This window comes from Zonotrichia leucophrys, chromosome 2, assembly GCF_028769735.1.
Source record: "Zonotrichia leucophrys gambelii isolate GWCS_2022_RI chromosome 2, RI_Zleu_2.0, whole genome shotgun sequence".
Classification (NCBI taxonomy): Eukaryota; Metazoa; Chordata; class Aves; order Passeriformes; family Passerellidae; genus Zonotrichia; species Zonotrichia leucophrys.
In genome coordinates this window covers 75,997,677-76,010,512 of record NC_088171.1, presented here as the reverse complement: position 1 = coordinate 76,010,512, position 12,836 = coordinate 75,997,677, and the positions used below count along the sequence as shown (strand labels likewise).

The 12,836-nt window shown below is 33.9% G+C and overlaps 1 protein-coding gene across 6 annotated transcripts in view; it reads right to left on the bottom strand.

Annotated features, from left to right (window-relative positions):
* CDH12 (cadherin 12) overlaps positions 1 to 12,836 on the bottom strand; it is a 619,586-nt gene that overhangs the window by 315,221 nt on the left and 291,529 nt on the right. The window lies entirely within an intron of this gene.

Genomic DNA, 12,836 nt, shown 5'->3' with positions numbered 1-12,836 from the left:
TTGTTTCTGCCTTCTAGTCTAAAATAGAAATTCAAACTAAAATTAAAACTAACTTTTCTTTTCCACTAGTTGGACATCAAATACACACCACCAAATTAGGATCTTGGATTAATTTTCCTACCATGAACCTTTTCATGTGAGCTTTGTATTTAAAAAAATAAATTGCAAGAGAAACACAGAGGTGGAGAAAATATAGAATTATCTCTTCTCACTAGCTTTCAAACACTGTGGGACTAATTCAGAAAACCATGGTTGTTGGTCTTATGTAAGGAAATTCAGGAAATAGGCTGATGTGGGCAGAAAACTGCTGACAATGACAAGATCACTCTTAGAAATTCAATATTTAGGATCAGAGAACAGCATTTATGCATGGCTTTTAAAAAATAGCTTCTTTTGACAAAAAATGGGCTACATTCTAGGTCTATTTTTAAAGGGATGTCACACAAAGAAAACAGATCAAAATGTTACTCTTCTTTCATGTGTTACTCTCACATGAAAGAAGATATGAACATAACGGAATAATTAACAGATCTGGCTCAAGTTAATGACAAAATATTATACTTTCCCACTCAAAGTAATTCCCACCAAGCCTTTCTGTTTCTTCCTTCTTTTTGACCCAGATGTGATAATGGCTTCACATGTCCTTGTTACTGTGCTTCCCGTAACAGTTCTTAAGTATTAGTGTTTCAGTGCTGAAGGTAATATTCACTTATGACTTAGAAACAATTAAGTGGTTACAGCAAAAACCAGAATATTCATTAAAAACATTATTTATATTCATGCTCATTATTAACTCCAAACTTGATTTAAATTTGCACTCTTTCATGTTAGTTGACTCAGAAAGAGTTTTGCTTGCTTAAAGCTCAACTGAAATTTCATGGAAAGGTAATAAAATGATTACTTTTTGCTAACATTTGTCAGAAAATAAATAACCAGGCTCAGTTTTTTCACCTTTCTATATCACAGACAAGACTCCAGGAGATCAAATCCTGTCAGCCTCAACAAGCACTAGTATGGTTTATGTGACCATTTTTATGGTTTTATTCCTCATTATCTTTGTCATGTATTAAGTGAAAGAGAAATAAAGGAGACAAATGAGCTAGAGCACAATCAAAGGTGAGCAACAGTTTGGTTAAGAGGTGATAACAGGAGAGGGGAAAATGGGTGCATTGGCAGCAAATCAGTTGTGTATTTAATTAATATAAATAAGGATATATGAAGATTGGGCTTTACAGCATTATACAATTCAGGAATAGGAAAAAGCTGCATATATTTCTGCCTCTTTAAATTTCCATTGGCACTCCTTCCTGTCCTTGAAGGTGTAATGTTTCAACATATTTATTAACATGCAACATACTTACCAGAAGTTCTATACATATGCCTAACGTCTAATACATCTATTATATATATATAATATTTATATATGCCTAACCTTTAATGAAACAAAGTTATGCCTAACGTCTAATATATCTATTATATCTATAATATCTATATATGCCTAACTTTAAATGAAACAAAGTTCTATTTGCATAATTACAATAAGAGTGAATTCTTTAAGTAAAGAAGCAGAGCAAAATGGTTACTCTACTCTGCATAAAAAACCTGCAGTCTGAAAGTACTTGATAAACTGTAATATATAAGCATCCCCAGTCTTGAATTTGCTAAACTATAATGTAAAGGTCTTTTGTTAGAAAGCAACTATTATATTTTCCATTCAACCTTTTGCCTTAATGGCACAATTGTGTGCCTCACAAGGCTTGTACAGGAATGTAAAGCAACATTCATTAATAGATATGTGGCAAAAGGCCAAAATTCGTCAAACTATGTCTGACAATTGAGCATTAATAGAAAATTTACCAGGTGTTATCACTTGTGAAGAAATATCTGACTTATTGACAACCATCTGTTTCTAAATATCTGTCTATTCCAAGTACATAAGATGCCTCAATTTACATATATTTTTAAGCAATAGCTGTTGCAAATAGAAGATAGCAAATTGCAATTTTTTCCTTTACTTGCATTCATCACTGGAACTTGTAATACTCACAGAGCATTTGATGCTTTCTGTGATCCATATCTCCAAGATGGAAGGTTCAATGCCAAAACTGGGGCATGACAGACCGGTGGGATCTCACTACCAAAGACCTAGTGATGTTGGTTCTAAAGGAATTAAGGAATCAAACTGCAGTGCAGTGTTCTTACCCTGTCCTTAGCTTGCAGGCAGTACCTTAATGAAATGAAGAAAAGTGACAAAGACAGATGAGAACTCAATGTGACAACTGCTTTTAAAGGCAGGCTGAGCCAAAACAATTTGATGCAAGCAATATTGTGATCAATAACACCTCCTAGGCTTGCTCATTCCATTATGTACAAGACTATGTGGCTCTACTTTTTTTTTCTTCCTTCTTACAGTATTTTGCAATTAAAAATATTTCAGACTAGTTACAGTGAAAAATTTCCACTGCACTCATTTTTGGAACAAACTGTCACTGCCACCGTGGTGAAGCTTTTGTTCACGCTCTGTAAAGTTTAATGGTGAAGCAAGACATTTAAGGTGTCCTCATTTGCAACAAACATCAGCTAGTCCAGTTCACTAAAGGCTATTAGTAAAGTGAAAAAGGTAATGGAATTTCCTGAATGCTTCAGGGAAAGAATAAGTACAGTAAAAGTACTTATTAAAAAAAATAAAAAATTGTGTAGTGCTCTCAAACTAAGCAAAGTCACTGGATCAAACTGTAGCTTTGAAAACTGAAAATATTCTATCAGCATCTAACAAAGTAACAGAAACTGTCACGCAATGTCACATTGCAAAATGCAAACTGGAACCTATTTGGCTACCATCCCTAAAGAATACATCTTTTCAACATCCCTCTTTTAGCACAGCTCCTTTTTTTCAAATGTCAGCTTATTATATTTTGGGTACATCAGTAGTTTTAGTTAAGTCAAAGCAATTCAGGAAAACAATATAATTCTGGCAAAACAAGAGGGACATATCCTATTTATTATGAAGTCAACTGTTTACTATAATTCGGAATGCAATTTTAAATTTTGTATTCAATGAAACATAGAAAAAAGTACATTGAAAATGAAAATTGTCTTAATTAGGGAAATCTTAATTAGGGAAATCTTCTTCTATGCCCATTGACAGAACCTCTTGTTGAGAGTGAGCTGCACTTGACAAGCATTTCAATTGTTGTACCATCTACACAGTTAACTAAAACTACCTGATGTTATCTTTCTTTAAATGAGCTGGGAATCCTTACTTTATATTATCAAACATGATTGATTAGACACTGGTAAATAATACACTTTTCTTATCTGCTGTAAATGCATTCAGTTTCACACTTGTTTTCCTCCACTTGAGTTAATAATAGAGGGGCTATATTGTTTCTCACTATGTGGCACAGTTTTTGCATCATGCAGTCAAAAATCCCTACTGAGATTACTCAATTTGATAAGCTATTTTAGGCTTAGATAGGTAATGGAATGTTGTCATGGAGATCAATAATTAACATGTTTACGTTTGACCTGTGCTTACCAATTGATACGAGGTACAGCAAAGCAAAGCAACCTTACAGTTCTAGTTCTGGAGGGGAAGCAGCAAAAATGCATACATCTAAAAATGGCATAAACTGATTAGAGCTTTTTTTGTTTTTCCTTTTTTTACAAAGGCTTTATCAGTCTTTGTAAGGACAAAAGAAATCATTACTTTTTTATCTTAGAACTGCATTTTAAATGACAATGAGGAATCAATGAATTTGTTGAGTCCATGCCAGGCTAGAAGCCTGCATTCCAATGCAGTCTATAATATCTTTAAACTGGAGACATTGTCATAGCTCTAGTCTGAAAATAACATCCACATCAGCTGAACTATAGATCTGGATCAATAATAATCTATCCAAGTATCTGTGCTGATCTTCATCAACAAATATTTTATCTTAAAATAAAGAAACCTGATGGATCTTCTCAAATCCCTATGGAAAGAAGCAGGAGTACTTGTTTTATTTTAATTATTAAGGAATAATTCAAATGAAGAACAGTGCAATTCTGATAAAAGTAGCAGCACCCTGTACATGACATCTTTGTCTCTTAGATTTCCTGCTTGGAGGATATGTAGATTGCTGATGTCTTCATTCTTTAATGGACAGGAAAATGTAAACCAATTTTTCCTCTTTTTAGCTTCCCCGAAATATCTAGAGCCATTTTGGCTAAATACCAAAATAAAAATAATATCACTGGCAGCGCTTGCTGTCTCTGTTTCAGCCTATGACAAGACTGATATTTTCTCATTGATAGACCCCAAGATGTATTTGCAGAGGAAGAATAATTCACTTGAAATATTTTAATATGGTACTTCAGGAGAAATGAAAATCAATATTCTGCACATATTTATGTATATTTACGTGAGCTATCTGGAAAAAAAGAATTTTTTATAACTCAGATGACACAAAGTCATTGACATAATAATTCTAAGTGGAGGCCATTTTACAAAGAAATTAAAACTCTTAGGAAAACTAGGTGCACTTGAGACACATACATGCCTATACCATTTGCTATATCCTATATGTATAAATCAAAAACACATGCAAAATTAGTGAGGAAAAAAAGTGAGTGTTCTAAACTCTATGGGAAGGATTTAAGAGAGGATAACTAGATGATTCCTGCATATAGTATAATGAACTAATTAAAAACCCTACTTGCCTCAGGTGTACCTGAATAAAGGGAAATTCCAGAGGAAATATGACCTGTATAAAGCCATTAGAAAGATAATTTATACAACAGTTTAGTAAGTTCTGCAGCTGCACCTGCCCATGGGGATGATCCAAGGTACAGGAAATTTGTTACATAGTGAAATATGAAGACAAATCCTTATTCCTCTAATGAGAAAATAAGAGAAATTGTGATGAACAGGTAGATGGTTTGGCACAAATACTACTAAGGAAAAAAGGTCCATTAGACAAGGTAATAAAATCGTAAGGACAAATAAGTACAAGCATAAAATGGGAAAACTAGAGCTAAAAATGGTGTCATCATTATTTTGACAAGGATAATTTCATCCTGTTTTGACACCAGCATCAGTGGGCTTTGATCTCTGTTTGATTTATTTCTTCAAAAACTTTTGAAAGGTGTTAACAGGTTTATCCTTGTTTCTTTCCTTTAAATACATGTCAGTTAGTTGCAAAAATTATGTATTCTTACACAGTTATACATCCAATACTAAACTAGATTGTTTCTGTCACAGAATGTAATTGATTGTTTCTGTCACAGAATGCAATTCTTACTTTAATAGTTAATATTTTTCTCATCTAGAATACTTTGGGTTGCATGATTACATTGTAATTTCTGTGATTACACATCTCTGTTATTTTTTCTTTAATTGACTGATGTCACATTTATCAGCTAGGCTCTAAAGAGCAGCTTGTCCTACAGGAAATGCCAGGCCCTTCAAGAAATAGCCACAAATGTCACACTTCAAATTTGGCTCTCAGTATGAACTTTTCTGCAGCTCAGAATTGTTTGGAAGATGATGTGCTTTAATTCATCATTAGTAAAAATATCACTCTGAAGCTAGCAAATTACCAATAAAGGTGACAAAAGATGGCTCTGGTATGGGACATAAAGTAGTCTGGAAGAGGCAAAATGCTATTTACAAACAAAACCACATATTTTAGAAAGGGTTTGATGCCAAAACATGGTTTGATGAAAAACATGGTTTAATACAATTCCCCCTTTCCCCCCAAAAAACAGTCAGCCCACAGTCAAAGCTGAGACACTGAAAGAGAGGATGGGGTCCTCCTGCAGTGGACAGGTTGGAATTGCAGCTGCCAATATCCTGTCACAGTCATCTCAGGGTCTCATTGACTACAAACAGCTGTCTGGAGAATTTACAGCTCTTAATTCCCAGCAGGATAGAAAGCTGAGTGAGTAAATGGCAAAGATATAAACACAAACTTCTCCCAGGAGTCACCATGAAGTCTGACCCTAATGGATCATTTATGAAATGGTTGATTATAAACCCTCTCCACTGGTGTCTGTGAAACATGTAACATATGCCTAAACCAAACACTGACTTCTAATCAGAAGAATCTCAAATTTTAAATGTCTTATCATTTTGTGACATTCCTCATGTTGGCACCAATCACAGGTTGCTCCCAGGGAAACACACAACTATAGAGATCATGATAGAGTGCCCTCAAATGGAACTACTTTTTGTTCAAAAAAGTCATGGACTTCTTTCCTGATCAGGATTGGCTTCTGATGCAGTCTTGAGGGAGTTGGTATCTTGCACACAGTAGAATAGGCTTTACTATTAGGTTCATAGTATGAACAACAGTAATATGAACATCAGTTTGCTGTTCACTAGTTCAACAGTAAATTTTGAAAGATCACTCTATGTTCCTAGAAAGATTTGTAAGCCGTGGAATGACTCTTTTCTATGGCTAATATAAACCATGAAGAAAGAATAGAATATTTAAAGTTAACAGTAAATACTCCATATTGCTATGCCCTCCTAAGTAATTTCCCTTGAAATACTAAAAGACCCACCTCACAAAAATTTTAAAAAAAGAAAAAAAGAAAACAACAACACCAAAAACAAAACAAAAACCCCAAACCTCAAACAAACAAAAAAAATGCCAAAAAACCAAAAACCAAACCAAAAACTCCCACAACTTGCTGGGAAAATGGAAAAAGTAAATGTGTCCTTCGTTTGCAAGGGAGAACAGTTGTGTACAGGACGTAGAACATGCAGTGCTGTATTTTAGCTCAGTTGCATAAAAAGTAATTTTCTTCCTATTATCTTCAAATAAAATTGCCTATCCACTTAATGTATGTGTTACAAAGATTTGGATGTAAAAAGAATAGAACTATGTTTGGGCAAAAAAATTTTTTACCTATCTCCACCTGAATCATTGTGACATTTACCTATGCTACTCCATCATTTTCTGTCTTTAGAATTGACAGTAAATTACAGAAATGGATATGGTGCTTGAAGGCAAAGAGAAATGGGAGAACAATGCTGAGTTTACTTATCTTGACACTCTTCTTGCTGTTGCTTCTGGGAAAAACTAAACAACCCCTTTTGGACCGCCTTACAGTATAGCCTAGATCCATTTCTCAGGCCATTTCCAATGTAAGTACTGTCACCTGCACACTTCTACAACTTGGGAATAAAAATTTTGCAGATGATGAGCTGTTTCTTGAAATCATGATAGTAAAATTATTTTTTTCTTTGTTCTTTTTCTTTTCCCACTGAATATAATGCTAAAGAATAACAGGTGTGACTGAATCATATCCATTTCCTAGTTTATCTAACAAGAGATTATGCATTTGTGCTGGTGTTTTACTATTCTTTAGTTCACATGTGTCAAAAAACAACAAAAATGGCTCTCCTAAACAATTTTGCTGATGTTATTTCATTTGTTATCTAAACTTTACTTCAAATGTCCATCTTTTGTTCTAGTCAGAATAAAAAATGGATAAGTCTTTTCTTAAAAACTGTATCAGGTTTCTTAATGTAGAACATTTTAAAGCTTGAATTTTTTGCAGAAATACTAACTAGGTATTTCACACTAATTATCTGTTTTCATTAGTATTTTTTTCTTTTTGGGTTGCTATAACTTCTTCCCATTTTACAATGCATGATGCCAGTGCAGAGCTCACAACTGCTTTCCTGATCAAGTCAAATTCTGAAAGTCTTTTTTCTCAGGGTGAACAGGCCTAACTAATAACATAATAGTACTTAGATCCTACCTCTAGGACAACTTAGTTCTGATTCACATACTAGTGAAGATTTTTTTTGTAGGACCTATTAAAGACTTGTTTGTATGTGATAATATACTGGTACTTTAGGTTTGTAGATTTTGGTTTTAATTTTAGTTAGTAACTGCTAACATCTATGAAAAAAATACTGATTATTTTTTAATGCCAAGTTCTTCTTTCATTACATGTCAGAGAATTAAAAGTGTCTATAGTGGAGATTTCTGGGGATACATGAAGACAGGCAGAGATGTGTGCAAAACCAGTACAACTGGAAATGGGACAAGTTTACCTTTAAGTAAGTTGGAAACAAAACCAGTATGGCACAAAAAAAAAAAAATCAGTGTGAACTTTGACATTCTGGTGAGGCTGAGTGCCTTCAAAAAGATGAATTAGATGAGTCTCAGACTGTGATTTGATGTGGTAAATGATGAAAGGGATTAGGGATTTCCTAATTTCAGCCATATCTCACAAAAAAACCCAAAACAAACAAACAAAAAAAAACCCCAAGCAACAAAAAAAACCACCCCACACCACAAACAAACAAAACACGAAACCCAAATAAACCTGCTACACCTGTGTAAGTACATATTCTTTTTCCATGACAGAGACTGTAGAAGCTGCCACAGAGCAACTAAGGAACTACTAAGGGAAAAACAGTCCTATGGAAAAAAAAAAACCTCATGTTATACTGCATGCAAAATAGCTGAAAACCTGGTAGATGAGTTATAAAGAATATGGCGCCTGAAGAATTTATCTTTAAAAAAAAGACAGCCTGAATACATAAACCTGTGATTGAGTACCAAAATTTTCGTTAGGCCTCAGTCTTCTCTGAATTTTAAACAGAAAATAAACCAACAACTCACTAACTGGGAACACAGCTTGAAATGAATTATGGGCTGATATCACAGATCACGAAAAATAATGTGAAAATTAAAGAAAAAATCTTTGATAGCAGAAATTAATAAAATAGATAAAGGAAACATGTGATAGATTGGTAAGAACAATAAAAAGTTCAATCACACTAATTATTTTAAAGAAACAAGCATTAATTTTTCTCTTGCATTTAAGCGGCTATAGCATGTCAGTTTTTGCCACTCATAACAGCTAAACAAGATTGTCAAGCGTTTGAAGATGAATCATCTTTTTCTAGGAACAAAGTGGTTGGGTTGTTTGAAACTTCTAATGATGCACTTGTTACACACTGATTTGGCAGAGACTCTAGTTTATCAGTAATTGCATTGTGAAAGCACTAAATCTAAACAGTAGCTAAACAGAACTTCCAAATAACTCTCCAGTCAGAGGTTTTAAAGTCTGTTTAGGGTAGTCTTTCAGAGCTAAGTCTCTTGATGTGGATAAAGTGTTGCTTTGATCGCTGTTTTCCCAAGTTTGCCGTTTAATTAATTCACTGTTGCCATCTGCACCTCCTACCTTCACCCCTGCCAGGTTTGGTCCCACCTGGTGTCTCCCCTCTTGGCCCCTGGGTTTGAGGAGTGAAACTGCCTTTTCTTGGTGGTTTGAGAATAGCCCTTGCTGTTAATTCACAGCTTTATATGAGACATTTCATTGGCATTGGTGTGCTGTGTTGGAAAGAATTACCCGACTGGACCCCAAGCCAGAGGTCTGCGTTAACCAACACTCTCACCGTGAGCCACACGTCCTGTTTGCAAAACAAACCAACCCGCCCAGAAAGCACTGTATTGCATTTTCATTTTTGTTCTTACGTGTTTGCTGGGCACACAATAGTTCTTTATAATTGAGCTGGCCAACTAGATACACTATATACTCAGGCAGTGTTTGTTGCGTTATTTTCTTCAAAGACTTCAAATTTGCTGATTTGTTTACACAGCTTGGGCTACACAAGTAGTCAGATTCTGCACACAGCATTATTTCTGAGCCTCCATTTTCCTTTAATCCTAAAATCCAATTTGTCTTCTGAGTGTCCTGGTAGATGGCAGAGGAGAAAAGAAAACATTTCAAAAGAAAAAATAGGTACCTGGAAAATTTAAAAAGACATTTTATTTTCTGTCCTCTTATATGTGTAAAAAAACCCCATAGCTTTAAAGGCCATCTAATATTTAGGGACATAAAAGTTGTTTCAGAAAAGAGCCATGACGAAGAGAGGGACAGTTAATCAGCTGTTTAACGTGCTTTGTATTGATCCTTGAGCTTATTTCTATATACGAGAAGATGTTTCAGATAAAAGTATGAGTGGTCAGCAATTTTTGTCTCTTTTTAAATGCTGTAAAGTGCAAGACAATTTTTCTCCTTCATCTTTTCTCCATGTATAAAACTCTAGGCTAGGTTTTTAGTAGATATAGGCAGGCACAAATGCCGTAAGTTTTGATGAAGAGCACAGCATTTCTGAATCTGAACCAGTACTTTTTGCGTTAGTTCTGCCCATGAACTGTTCCTAAAAACTTGATTTTCCATAGGATTTTAGTAAGTCCAAAGCACTATACTGATTCTTGATTATTTACTGCATTCTATTAAAAAATACTTATGCATATTTAAGAATTTTACTTGAGAAAATTGTAAGTAAAATTCTCATTTTCTGTCACTGAACATGAACAAACAGAAAAAGATAAACTATTATGGTAGAAATGTTCTCCTTTTAATACTAACAAATGGATTTGAGATAGAAGTAATTTTATTGTGTAAATCCTTCCAAGAGGATGAACAAGTATATTTTAAGTATAGTTACCAAACAATTACATGCACACAAGAAGCCCATACATTTCTCAGTTGATCAAGAAAGATACCTATTGCACTAATGTTGTATCTTGATAATGATATTCCAGTCAAATTTCATTTTGCTTGTCACTGTACAAATCTGGCAAAAAGGACAGCTCCCAACACAAAACTTTAAAAGTTAAAAATTCAGAATTATGGTTTAAATTTTATAATTTATTCAATATTATTCCTGGCTTTTAAAAGATGTCATCAAACTTCAAACTGACATAGAAATTTATTTTTAACTTTACTTATTTTCTTACTAGAAACATTAGTTAGTCTTGTAAGCAATCATATGAACATGCAATAGTGGTTAATAAACTCACTCTGCTGTTTCTCTTTGGACATGATATTCAACTGGTATAACATCAGAAATATATATGTGGTCAATACAGTAGGACAACAATTATGTACTGTTAAAATATTTTTTTGCACCTTCCAAACTTTTCCCACCACTTTGGGATTTCTGCAAGTATTCAATTTTAAATAAATAAATAAATATGTATATAACTATGTATATGTATGATGTGTATCTGTATATGTATGTACATATATGCATATGGATATACAGGGTAAAAGTCACAGTGTTTCATGTTGAAAAAAGATCTCACATGAAAAAAGTAAGTATTCCTTCAAGGGTTTTAGAGCTCTAATTTTTACTTTATATTAGTTACAGCCATTATGCTGCTCCCTTCAGAGCTGCCCCCCGCAGCAGTTTTATATCAATTGTTATATAATTAATGTGTGAAGCTTGGCCTTCAGGATTACTGAAAGATTTACCTATTCACTCTCTGCCTGCCTTGCAAAATGGAGTACTTTGAGCCTGAAATGAGCTACCAGATTTAAGCATTCTGTGCTTAATGAGTGAAAAATCTACTTATGAAATGAATTCTAAAAAGACTGATTCCTAAAGTCATGGAATAAATGAAATAAAAAAATGTAATTCAGAACAATTATATGTGATGATAAATCATCCAACACCCTATGAAATTTTGTTATTTCTAAACAGGTCATCTTCAGAAACACTTGAGTTTTTCTCATGTGAGAAAACTCACTAGTGACACTAAGTTAGAAGTTTATTGTTGGCTAGTCAGTGTTGTAAACTTTATTTCTCCTCCCCATCTCCACAATTATTTCAATTAATAAAACCAATACTTTTTGTATTTTTCTATTTTGGAAATGGATGTTTTAGTAAACTATTAAATAAATTCAAATTTTTTTCTTCTTTTTTTTTTTTGTTATTGTGACTCAGAAATCACCTGCAGTTCTTTTTCATGCTTTTTTGCACAGAGTACAAGTAAAGTAGTGATTTCATCTTTATGAGACTGTGAAGACAATCCACTTACAATAGATAGAGCAATTTCATTTCTCTTTTACATTTTAATGCAGAATGGGTTGGATCCAATACCACCATTTCACTTAATTCTCTGCTTCTCATCTCTTTAACTACAAAAAAATCTATATAGTGTGGGTGTGTGTCTACAGAAACATGTTCACTGCTTAAATTACACCTGAAGGCAGAAAATTACACCAGAATACAATAAATGATTCCATCGAGAAAAGGTACAGTGCACAGAAAGCAAACTTACCCACACATCAACAGGAATTCTCTTAGCTATAGCTAGACTCTCAAAATGGTTTTCTATTATGCCAATTTTTATGCAATTAAAAATTACTGACAGTATCTAGTACACGTACTAGAGAGCTACAATTATAACATGAGTGAGCAGAACTTAGCATTTTTTTCCCCTCTCCAGTTTTAGGGGGCTGTGTGTGTATGGGAAGAGGCTACTTTATCCCAACATCATTCTCTACACCACTGAGTGGGTGTAACTGAGCCCTGGAATCTGATAAAATGCTGTGTAAGCTAGAAAGGATCTCTGTCCTTTGGTCTGTAGGTAAATGGATACAAATTATATATGCTGGCCTTCAGAGGGTATGTAATACAAATATTCAATAACATATACTAGTCACAAAACAGCCATCACAGGAATCCGATGACACTCACTTAAGAGCTTAACAGGAACTCAAGGAAAGAAAAAAAAATTAATGCTAATGATCATATAAAACCTCCCAGGGAAAATTAGTTGATAGGCTGAAGGGAGGCAAATGTGAATGCTAGTTCTTACAAAAGGTTTCAAAAGGATTTAAGCAACTTCAGACTTATTAATACGTATTTATAAAGATAAAGAAAAAATAATAAGGAATAAATAATAAGGAAAAAAATTGTGAACATCTGGGTGAATACTGTAGTTTGGAAGGGACAGCAGTCCCTTCTTTTACAGAAGCTGATGTCGCAAAATTTGTAGAGTCACCTGACTTTCCAGCACATTTGGATGAAATAG